Genomic DNA, 12794 nt, shown 5'->3' with positions numbered 1-12794 from the left:
CTAGAAATTTTCTTTAGTCTAATTTCCCCCAATACTGACAACCCCGGTGTGATTCCTGCTTTGATATCACAGAATGTTGTATCTCACCAGTCCCTTTATAATCTGACATCACCCAAGCCACCTCCATTTCTTCATACCATTGATTAGTGCGTCATCTGAATAATTTTTAGTACATTGTGTATTCAGAATGACTGTTGACTTTGTTTTATTTTTCACTGTTTGGGGAATTTGTAGTACTCCATGAAGATAGTCACTGTTTAATTATTTTTACAGTTAAAGGCTCATACCATCTCCACAAGAAGCAACAACCAAATGTTCTTTGGAGGTGCACCCCCAAGGACTACTAATTTATGAGTATGAGTTCTTCTTGCTGTGTCAAGTTTAATGATAGGAGATTAAAGGTTTAAGAAATAGGAGATTAAAGATTTAAGAGGCCTGTCATTTATAAATACTTTAGAAGAAGCCCAGAACCAGCAGGAGAGAACTGGTAGGCTTCCAGGGAACTGAAGAGGGAGAAATAGTAGCAACCAAGGAAAACGTCTACTATTCAGGAAGAAGATTCTAGTGTAAATGAGAAAAATATGGAAGGAGCTAGAAGATACACTGCAGAAGGGAGAAAATTAAAAGGAGTACATTATTATGTTATCTAAAGCCACGGCAGGGACAGTGCATTTCAAGTTTATTCTGCCACTGATGGTCATGGGGAATCTTCACTTGATGGCTTTCTATGCTAAAGTCCTAACTAATGCCCAGGCAACCTGGGTTTTATTTGTGGCTCGGATGTCAGAGGTGCTTGCAGGGAATGATGGGTGTGCACATCTGGGGGGGGGGTTATTAAAGGCATTCCATGAAGGAAGGTGTAGTCCACAGGATACAGTAGCTCTTGGATGTTGATGAATGGGCATGGAAATAAGAGCAAGTCATAATAACCCCTCCACAGCAGCAGAAGCAGTTACTGGCACCATCACCAGATGTCTTTAACATCTAAGCCAGCCCCAGCTCTCTCAAAGAAGTCATGTATCTACAGTGGTGAGGAAATCATTCTATGTTGCACAACTTATAAACAAAGGTATGGCATCTAGGGTCCAAGGAAGTCATTGTTCCACTGTATTCGGCATTCATCGGACCTGTCATTGAGTACAATGCCCCCTTTGGTATGTACCTAACAAGGGATATCCAACAATTGAAATGTCCACAGAGGTTCCTCACTAAAAGAATACAGGACGTAAATAATATGTCCTATGCAGACCGCCTCAAGGCCCTATCTCTGTATTCTGTCTCCTACAGGCTTTTGACGGAAGATCGATGCCTGGCATACAGGGCATTTACAGACCCCATTCTGATGGACCTCCTGCATATCCACAAAACAAACAGCACTAGAATTACCCATTCTAAAGACTTAAACTTTGCCTGTGATGTAACTAGGACCTGCTGGAGAGATGGGGTAGTCTCTGGGATACATACCTATCTATGGAACAGGCTCCCCATTCATGTGAAGCAGAGTTCCTTCCTAACCCAATTCAAGTGCAACTTGGACAGTTGGATGGGAAACCGGAAATTCATCCCTGGTTTGGCACCTATGTCTCTAATGGACAGAGGTAACCTGTAAATGGTTCATCTCCCAGGCCCATGCTTACACTTATCAAGGGTATCAGAACTAGTCAGAGATTTGAGGTGCATGGCTAGGCTTAAAAAGGCCCTTGTGATTGGTAGCGTAGTAAACACCTATGAACCTATAAGTCCAGGAGAGGAAGGAGAAGCAAGAAGAGGGGGCACTGGATCACCCTGCCTGAAGGTACTGATAAACAAGTGTCATCATGGGTCTTCTTTTCATCTCGGGTGACTAGCTATAAAAGTTTCACTGAGAACTGCATTTATCTGTACAGATTCAGGATGTGGCACAGATTTATCACCACTCTTCATCTCCTGAATGCCTTCCGTCCCTGTTTATAACTAATGCATGTGTACTCGCCATAATTTTCAAGAACATTTAAGGAAAAAGAAGTAATTTTCTTCATCTGAGGAAGAGGAGGAAGAAGAAGAAGGCACGTCACAGGATGGTATTTAGCTAGAAAAACAGGTGAAAATTATGTTTTCCCTCCTGAAGATGTTTAAATTACTAAAACCCTAAAATTAATGAGGAAGAACTCCACAGAAGGATGAAGCATCATCACCCAGAAGAAGATTCTAGAAGTTTATTAGTGGTCAGCTACCTCAGGCATCAAATGCCCTCCCCCCCACACTATTACCTGTATTAACTGAGATTCTTAAGCAGCAACATCCATCTAGAAGGACAATCTTTACAGTACCTCTGTTGATGCCCTACATCTGTATAGATGCCATAGTGCTGATGCAGGAGTTTTATATATATATATATATATATATATATATATATATATATATATATATATATATATATATATATATATATATATATATATATATATTGTAAATGGTATAACTAAGATGATCATAACTTCTTCTGCACCTCCTTTAAATAGAGACGTAAGCTGGGCTGAAACATATTTGAAGAGAATGTGTATGCTTCTACCTTATTTTTACCCTGCCTGTTTAATCTCTAAATTGCCTAAGTCATATTATTAACTAAAACTGCTCAGTCATTGACTAGGTGAATTAATACATTCTATCTCAGATTTTGATTTAAAGGATAATTATGGCACACTATCCAAACCTTCTCATGAGCTTGGCAGGTACATGGCTAAATGTGCTTATGATGTGAGATATGCACTTATGGAAGTGACCCTTAGAAGGCATACCTGTCTATGGTCACAATAGAGTCCTAGCTAAAATATGTGAAGGCAGCTGTTCTGGGTACCCCTTTGAACCCCAACAGCATGTTTGTAGAGCCAACTCATGACTTGCTAATGGGACTGAAGAAACTGGCAGAGTCAGATATGAATCTTTTTTTTTCAGTCCTCATACTAGGCAGTTCCCCAGATGTCAACCTGCTACTAAAATTGACTTCCTATTGAAATGCTGGCACATGAAATGCCGAGTGCTGACAAATCGAAAAAAAAAAAAGTTTGAAAATCCAGAAGAAGAGTGAACTCGAACATTGTTCTTCTCCTTTCCCAAAACTTATGTATACCAACTCCAAGATTGCCATACCTCAGAGAAAATGGAATATTTCAAGAAATGGCCATCTTGGACTTAGTATATACAAGTCTGTTCTTTTTTTTTTTTTTTTTTTTTTTATTTACAATTTTTAATAATGCAATACAAAATGGTAACAGACAATGCACAACCAAAACAATGAAAGTAATATAGACTTATATACAACAGATAACTATTTACAGATACGCCTCATGCCCAACAAAATAAATAAGTTAACAGAGATTAAGTTAGAAGGATATCAAATAAAGTATCTCAATATTCAGTAAAGTGTGTACTAAGTCTTTGGGTGTATTTCAGTTATTTGTTCGTCAAGAAAGTGTTTGGTAGCAAGTTGTTTAAATCCATCCCAAGTGAGTAGAGATCTCTCCTTCCAGTTGAGAGTGATATAAAGTTTGACAAGGGAAAAGAATGTTAAGATACAAGTCTGAAGTTTGGATAATCCTGTAGAGGGGAAATGTAATATTGCGAATTTCCAGGACAAAGTCCCTTTTTTCTTAATTGTACCCTAAGGGAGCACCAGAGTCTATAAGAGCATTTGCAGCTCCAAAAAATATGAAGCAGGTCAGTGTTGTGATTGGCACAATGGGGACAGAGGAGAGAGGAGGAAGGATAGATTTTAGAAAGTATAGCAGGGGTGAGGTATGCATTGTTTAAGATCATAAGTTTTGTATAGTTAAGTTTTTTAAGGGGATTAAGTTTCAAGGAGAGTTGAATAGCTTGGGAGATTTGGTTAGAGGTAATGGAGGGATCTTGGTCTTTCCAGTAGTTTGAAAACATTTGATCATTTTGGGTTCGGATAAAAAGAATGCATTTGTATGAATTAGAAATAATTTTCTTCTTAAGTAAGAGGAGGTTCCATATGGATTTGCAGGTTTTAATATCATTTAGATTTAGAGAGGTATCTTATTAATTTATTTATATTTGTTGACCGGGAGTGTCCGACTGGACATAGGTCTATTTTTAGCAGAGGCCCGGGGAGAAAAGCTCCACAGTTAAAATATACAGACAATTACATTGGATTTACGTAGCAATTAATTACAAACATAGTTACAGATGAAGAACATAGTACATCAGTCGACAACTAGAATCTTTATCTGCGAAGTACATAACAGACATTAACAAATGTTACAATAAGAAGTTCCTGCTGTATAATAAGTAGTAGGCTTATGAGCATCCGAGCTTGCTATAATCAAGGTAGTTAGTGGGGTGGTGGAAAGAAAGGTAGTGGTTGGATGGGGTGGGTGATATTAGAGTGGGAGTTGCAAGGGCATAGCCAGCATGTTTTTAGGTGTGCTTTTAGTAACGTTTTGAAGTGGGTGCATGATGGTATGGAGGTAATTGTGGGTTTGAAGGAGTTCCATAATTTGGCTATGGCGCAAGTGAATAGTGCTTCACCAGCAGAGTTATTGGCTTTAGTGATCTGCAAGTGATTTTTGTTGCTGGATCTTAGTGGTCTGGTGGTGCGATAGGGTTGGAGTAGATTCTGGAGGGATGGGATATTTAGTGGATGGTTTACTAGTTTTTGGGCGAGTGAGAGTTGATACCATTGAAGGAGGTGAGGAAGTTCAAGCCAGCCCAGTTCAGCAAGTGAGAGACGGTGGTGACTACGGTAGGATGCCCCTGTGGTGAATTTGGCGATTTTTTTGTAGCAGGTCTCTAGCTTGTTTAGATTGCATTGCCTTAGGTTGGTATATATTGGAGAGGCATAAAGTAGGGTGGAGATAAGGTGGGAATTTGCTACTGAAATCTTTGCTGCTTTGGTGAGAAGTTGCTTATTTCTGTATAACTCTCCTAGTTTTTTGTGGACTTTTTTATGGTCATGGATATGTGAATGACAAATTTTAGTTTATTGTCTATTTCCACTCCTAGCAATTTGGTGTGTTCTGTTGGGTGTATAGTGGTGTTGTCTTTTGCTGTGATGGTAAAGTGAGAGTTGTTTTGAGTATGTTTGGTGGGTTGGAAGATGAGTAGTTTAGTTTTGTTTGGGTTGAGTATTAATTGGGCATCAGATAACTAAGTTTCAACAGAGGAAAAGGCTTCCTGTGTGACTTTTTGCAGTTTGGGTAGGGACTGGGCTGAGCAGATGATGGTTGAGTCATCTGCGTATTGTATGAGTGTGCCATGTTTGGTGGCAGAGGCTAGATTATTGGTGATTTCAATATTGACTGTCAGTCCTGTTCTGGCAACCATCCAACCCCTCATGTAAACCTTCATGGCTTCACCCAACTAGTCCAGTCGCCATCCAGGATAAATAAAAACTCCAACAAGCACACTACCCTGGATTGGATACTAGTCAGTAAGAGACCCCAGTCATATATAACAGGCTGCTTATCACATAGCCTCAGTGATCACTCCCCAACATTTCTACTCAAAAAAATACCTATACCAAGCTAAACCTGTCATCTACCATCAAAAATGTAAAAAACTAAACTTTAACCCACCCACATTCATCTCATCCCTCAAAGAATGTAACTGGCATCCTCTAAAGTACCTCAGTCTTGATGACGCAGTTGAATTTTTTAATACTACCTTCCTGAGCATCCTTAATTATCATGCCCCCATAAGACTTTCTAGAATCAACACACAACCCTCCCCATGGCTACAGAAAACCACTAAGTCAGAAATGAAAAACAGGGATAAAGCCTGGGAGCACTGGTGCAAAATCAAAACCCCCTCAACTACACAGAAATTCCTAGAACTATGCAACAGAGTCAAAAAGCTAATAAAACAGGACAAATTCCAATACTACCAGTCAGGCCCTAGACTCCTCCTGACACAACCCCAAACAATTCTGGTCCTCCATAAACTCCATCCTCCACCCAGGTAAAGTCAGTATCCCTCCTCCTAACATCCCTCACTCCTCCAAAAATACTGTTACCTCATTCAACACACACTTCACACAAACCATACTACCACTAGCTAAACAACACAACCCCCTCCCCTCCAACCCACAGCATCAACTAGTAATCTACCCACTACTTTTCTTTTTCTCCTGTACCTACCTCCAACATAAAAAAACTTAAGCCCACCAAATTAGCAGCAGACAACTTTCCAAGTGAATACCTACAAATCACAGCTGATGCCGTAGCCTACCCAGTATCCACCTTGATTAACTGATCTCTGTCAGAAAGTTATGTTCCCACACTATGGAAAGTATCACATATAATTCCCCTCCACAAAGGCAGCCCCTTAACAGAACTAACCAATTACTGCCCCTTAGCTATTCTGTCTCCACGCTCCAAAATACTAGAGAGATGCATTCACTCTCGGGTCTGAGACTACTGCCTTACTAACAACCTCCTTTCCACTACTCAACAGGGTTTCCGACCAAACTATAGCACCACCACTGCCTTACTCTCCTTTGCTAAGACTATCCTTCAGCATAAAAATAATGGCTGTCTCTCTTCTGCTACTTTCCTAGACCTAGCTAAAGCATTCAACATGGTCCCACACAAACAACTCATCTCTGTCCTCAATAACCTATCCTTCTCTCAATCAGTCACCAACTGGTTTCAGAGTTACCTGTCTGACCGCCAACAATCAGTTGTATGGCAGAATGACATATCTCCCCAACTACCTGTCTTTATATGGGTTCCCCAAGGATCCATCCTTGGACCCCTACTCTTCTCTATTTTCACCAATAATCTAGCCTCTGCCACCAAACATGGCACACTCATACAATACGCAGATGACTCACCATCATCTGTTCAGCCCAGTCCCTACCCAAACTGCAAAAAGTCATTACAGGAAGCCTTTTCCTCTGTTGAAACTTGGTTATCCAATGCCCAATTAATACTCAGCCTAAACAAAACTAAACTACTCATCTTCCAACCCACCAAACATACTCAAAACAACTCTCACTTTAACATCACAGCAAAAGACAACACCACTATACACCCAACAGAACACACCAAATTGCTAGGAGTGGAAATAGACAATAAACTAAAATTTGACATTCACATATCCATGACCATAAAAAAGTCCACAAAAAACTAGGAGCGTTATGCAGAAATAAGCAGCTTCTCACCAAAGCAGCAAAGATTTCAGTAACAAATTCCCACCTTATCTCCACCCTACTTTACGCCTCTTCAATATATACCAACCTAACGCAATGCGATCTAAACAAGCTCAAGACCTGCTACAAAAAAATCGGCAAATTTGCCACAGCGGCATCCTACCATAGTGACCGCTGTCTCTCACTTGCTGAACTATGCTGGCTTGAGCTCCCTCACCTCCTTCATTGGTATCAATTCACACTCGCCCACAAACTAGTAAACCATCCACTAAAAGTCCCATCCCTGCAGAATCTACTCCAGTCCTATCGCACCACCAGACCACTAAGATCCAGCTACAAAAATCACTTACAGGTAACTAAAGCCAATAACTCTGCTGGAGAAGCAGTATTCTCTTGTGCCATAGCCAAATTATAGAACTGCCTCCCACCCACAATTACCTCTGTACCATCATGCTCCCACTTCAAAACTTTACTAAAAGTGCACCTAAAAACATGCTGGCTATGCCCTTGCAATTCCCCCTCTAATATCACCAGGTCTATATCACATTCTCACAGGCCAGCAATGTCGAATCTGACATTGTCGACACGAGAATAGGGAAACTGTAGAACAACGAACAAGTAAATGGAAATCTCTGTAAGGGGAGATTTCCATTTACTTCAATGTAGTGCAGATAGGAGTTGGTATATTTAAGTAGCGAGGGTGTGGGGGTGCAGTTTTTTTTTTTGTTTTTATTTTTTTTATCAGAACATTCGATGTTTTAACAGTTCTATCACTAAAGGTGGACCTTTAGTGATTCGAACTTTTAAATATTCAATGTTCTAATATAGACCCAATATCACCCGCCCCATCCACCCACTACCTTTCTTTCCATCCCACTAACTACCTTGGTTATAGCAAGCTCGGATGTTCATAAGCCTTACTACTTAGTATACAGCAGGAGCTACTTATTGCAACAGTTAATGTCTGTTATGTACTTCGCAGATGATAAAGATTCTAGTTGTCTACTGATGTACTATATTCTTCATCTGTAACTATGTTTGTAATTTTTAATTGCTATGTTGATTAAATTGTTAATTGTTATGTGAATCCAGTGTAACTACTGTCTGTATATTTTAACTGTGGAGCTTTTTTCCCCGGGCCTCCGCTGAAAATGGACCTATGTCCAGTCGGACACTCCCGGTCAACAAATCTAAATAAATAAATAAATTAAGCCTGGTAATTGTCTCATATGGAGTGTGTTTTGCAATATTTAAGCATAGTCTAATATATGCAATGACCTCTATTAAATTACCTAAGAGTATTAAATGTGCAAGTTCATGCTACATATAAAATTATTCTTAGGAGTTGGCTAGTGGTGTTTTTATGGGACTTCAGTCTCTGCAGTATGTATGTGCCATGATTTTCAATGAGAAGGAATGCAAAACAATATGGCACAACTTGCCAATTAACATTAAAGTGATTCTATCCAGAATAATTAACTTAATGGAATATACAGAGCCATGTTCCATGCCTGAAAATTAAAGTGTCAGCTTTATATAATAGTAATAAACTGGCTATGAAGAACAGCATATTTGATCTTCAGACTTTCAGAATGTTAAATTGTCAGTGATAAGAGATTTGTTTTTCTCATGGCAACAACCAGAACTAATTGGCATTAAACAAGTTATGTCATTGTTATCATTTTGAAAAGACATATATTGCTAAGAGACTTGTGTGATGAGCTGCCACAACAGATTGGAGGAAAAAGTCTTTAGATTACAACACAGAAAAAAAGACCATTTTATTCACATACGTAGAGAAAGCAACACTACTATGAGAAAGCTGACCTCCTGTTGCTGATCAGAGAGCTTCACACATGTGAGACAATCCTTCTACAACAGATGTAAGAACAACAAAGAGAAAGAAGCAAAATTCCTTGAGAACTCTAATGTTCCTTATCCAGTCCTCTGTTTTCCAGTGAAGACAGAGATTTTTCAGTAAGGACAGAATTCAAATTGCTTCAAAAAGGAAAACACATCAAATTCTGTTTGTTATAGAGGAAATCTGCAGTCTAAAGGAAATCTGTCCTGTGCGTCTCCAAGGAATCGTGAATGCTTTTCAAATTCCAGAGAGAGAGGGAAGGTGGACATTCAATTCTAAAAACTGTTTTCCCTGCTGCTCATCCAAGGAGCAAGGACACTTACAAAGTCTACTCCAACACAGAGGTACCCAAGAAACTAGGACTGGGATTTCCTGGGCCTTACCCTATAAAGAATGGTTCCACCCTAGAAGCCTCTGAAGATGCATTTTGATTTGTTGTTGACCTGATCCAGCTCAACCGGTCTGAAAGATTTTTGAGACCATTTTCAACTTAAATATCTGAACTTTCCAAATTTGAAAACACTAAAAACAAATATTTTTATTATTTTTTCTTCATAGCAATGTATTTATTTCTGAAGATATTTCTTAATATATATTCAATTACTAATGGTGTAATTAATTTTATTGATACTAATGGTGCACGATAATTGTTTTTTTTAAATTTTAGCTTACGACTGATCTTATAACAGTCTGAAAAGTAGGCAAAATACATATATTGAGGCAATCTGTTTCCCTCAGCTTGGTCATTGGTATTTTGGTGTACTGTAGGAGTAGGAGCATAATCACTGTTAGAAAATACCGTTTTCCTGCCTGTTTTTTATGACAGATCTGATAACTTGTGTGGAATAATGGGTAAAGTATTTGAAGACGACCTCTAACATCCACAGACAAATGGCTTGGTAGACAGATGTAACTGTACACTTAAGGCCATGTTGAGAACTTTAGCACACCTATTTAGGCAGGGGTGAGGTAAGCATTTGCCTCATTTTCTCTTTTCATGCAGAGAGGTACCTAATAAATCTGCAAGTTTTTGCCCTTCATGTTGTTATATGGCCATAGTGAGGGGAAGGGGCCTAGATTTAGTTTGTGATGAGTGGGAGGGATGGTGTAATTCCTGCAAGGGGTCTGTTGTGGAATATGCCCTGAATTTCAGGGAAGCTGTTGAGGTTGGCAGAGGAGCACTTAGCACATTCAAAACAGCTACAAAATGTGTGGTATGAATGGATAGCCTGGGATAAGCAATACACTGGTGAGTGTAAAGTGATTGTGCTTATTCCAGTTTGATGTAAAGTGCAGTTTGCAGCATGGGAATGTCCTGTCACTATTGTGAAAAGGTAAGTGATAAGTACACATATAATGTTAAAATGATGAAACCCTACCATGATAGAGTGACACTGGTCATAGGAAGGTCCTTTCACTATTGTGAAAATGTAAGTGATGTTAAGTGCACCATGATGAAGCCCTACCATGATAGAGTGACATTGGTCATGGGAAGGTCCTTTTACTATTTTGAAAAGGTAAGTGATGTTAAGTACATATATAATGTTAACATGATGAAGCCCTACCATGATAGAGTGATACTGGTCTTGGAAATGTCCTTTCACTATTATGAAAAGGTAAGTGATGTTAAGTACACAGATAACGTTAACATGATGAAGCTCTACCATGATAGAGTGATACTGGTCTTGGAAAGTTCCTTTCACTATTGTGAAAAGGTAAGTGATGTAAGTACACATATAATGTTAACATGATGAAGCCCTACCATGATAGACTGATACTGGTCTTGGAAAGGTCCTTTCACTATTGTTAAAAGGTAAGTGATGTAAGTACACATATAATGTTGACATGATGAAGCCCTACCATGATAGAGTGACACTGGTACTTAGTGTTTAGAATACTATGGGCACACAAGGAGCTAATGGTCTATCAAAGTATGAGTGGCATAACTGACTCATATAGGTCATAGAGTAGGTGGTTTCAGACAGATCCTGCCAAGTTGCAGACTAGGCAGGGCCTACTACTATTACCAAATACCTAAATTCAGATGGCCTTCTAGGACAAGGAATTGGACGGGTGCATCCTTAGCGGAGGCTTTGTTTCTTGCGAGTAACTCAAGAAAATTCACTTTAAATCACGAAAGATGGAAAATGAATGGGGGCTGTAATGAATGGAAGCAAGTGTAGGAAATTATTAGAGATGAAATGTAAATACATAATTGAACTTGTAGTTGTCTTTTTTCATTAATATGAAAATATGTATATAAACTTGCAACTGCTTTTAGTAGCAAGTCATCAAAATTGTGTAATGTATAAAAAGTATCCCCCAAGCTGTAACTATACACTATGCAGATGACTCCACATTAATATCCTCAGCCACAGGGCCGTCTGAACTGCAGTCCCTCACCCAGAATACCTTTGAGCTTGTAGAAGAATGGTTTCTACAGCGGTGTCTCCTCCTTAACCCCAAAAAGACTAAACTCTTGCTGTTTACTTCTACACAAAAGTCCACCCCACTTAACTTCTCTATCAAATCTAAAACTGCTATAGTCATATCTCCTGACACTACTACCAAACTCTTAGGAGTAACTATTGACCACAGCCTTAACTATGACACTCACATCAACATCACAATCAAATCAGTAAACCGAAAACTTGGCTCCCTCTACAAAATAAAGCCCTTCCTTACTCCCATAACTAGAACTACTGTTGCCCAAACCCACCTTATCTCTACTCTCTTTTATGCCTCTCCTATATATGCACATCTATCCAAATGCAACCTCCACAAGCTGGCAGCCTCCTACAATAATATTGCCAGATTTGCTACCAGCTCCGCTTTTAGAACCCACCACTGCCTAAATCTGAAGCAACTTGGTTGGCTTGAATTGCGCAATCAAATTTTATTTCATCAGCTGATTATTGCCCATAAAACCCTTTATCACCCAGAAAACATACCAATTCTCACTAATCTAATCTGCCCATATAAAAATCTTACAAACCTACGCTCAACCAATAAACTTCTGGTATCCATACATAAACCCAACAACAAAGCAGGAGATTCCCTTTTCTCTAATACTGTAGGGAAAAGTTGGAACCTACTTCCCAGTGAACTTACATCTCTGTCTTCAACTACACTCTTCAAAAAGAAACTAAAACAATACCTTACAAACCATTGGCTATGTCCGTGTTCAAACTCTGACTAAGACTATCTCTGTCTATTTTCATCATAATCAGTCTTCCCAGGTTTCTTACTCACCTTATTGCCACTTTAAGGCCTCTACCTTCTAGTTGCTCTAGTTGCTTTTATTGCACCTAAGAAAGATGTAATTTACCTCTTTGTCTCTTGATGAGTTTCTCCCCCTCCACTTACTCTCCCAATCCTGTTTTTAACTACCCTGTTCTTCTGTTCCTTACTTATAACTTTGAGATGGGAATCTCCCATATCCTTCTGAAGACTTTCTTCCCACAGTGTTCACAAAAAAAAAAAAAAAAAAAAGGATTATCTTCTCTTATTTTTGTTCTATTCTTCTGTTCCATCAATGTTTGCTAAATTACCTTAAACACCTGTTTTTATCTAGCAACCTATCTTTATCTGAAGTTTAATGTTCTGTAACTGAATTCTTAATACTCTGTGTGTTTATCTGTTTTAATGTGGAGCTTTTCTCCCCGGGCCTCTACTGAAAATGGACATATATCCAGTTAGAGTAGCCCGGTCAACAAATGTAAAATAAAATAAATAAAAAAATGTATAAAGCCTGCAACTATGTTTTTTCTGTAACACATAAGC

Source organism: Protopterus annectens, chromosome 6.part0 (genome assembly GCF_019279795.1).
Source record: "Protopterus annectens isolate FY-2018-M chromosome 6.part0, PAN1.0, whole genome shotgun sequence".
Classification (NCBI taxonomy): Eukaryota; Metazoa; Chordata; order Ceratodontiformes; family Protopteridae; genus Protopterus; species Protopterus annectens.
This window is presented reverse-complemented; position numbering follows the sequence as displayed.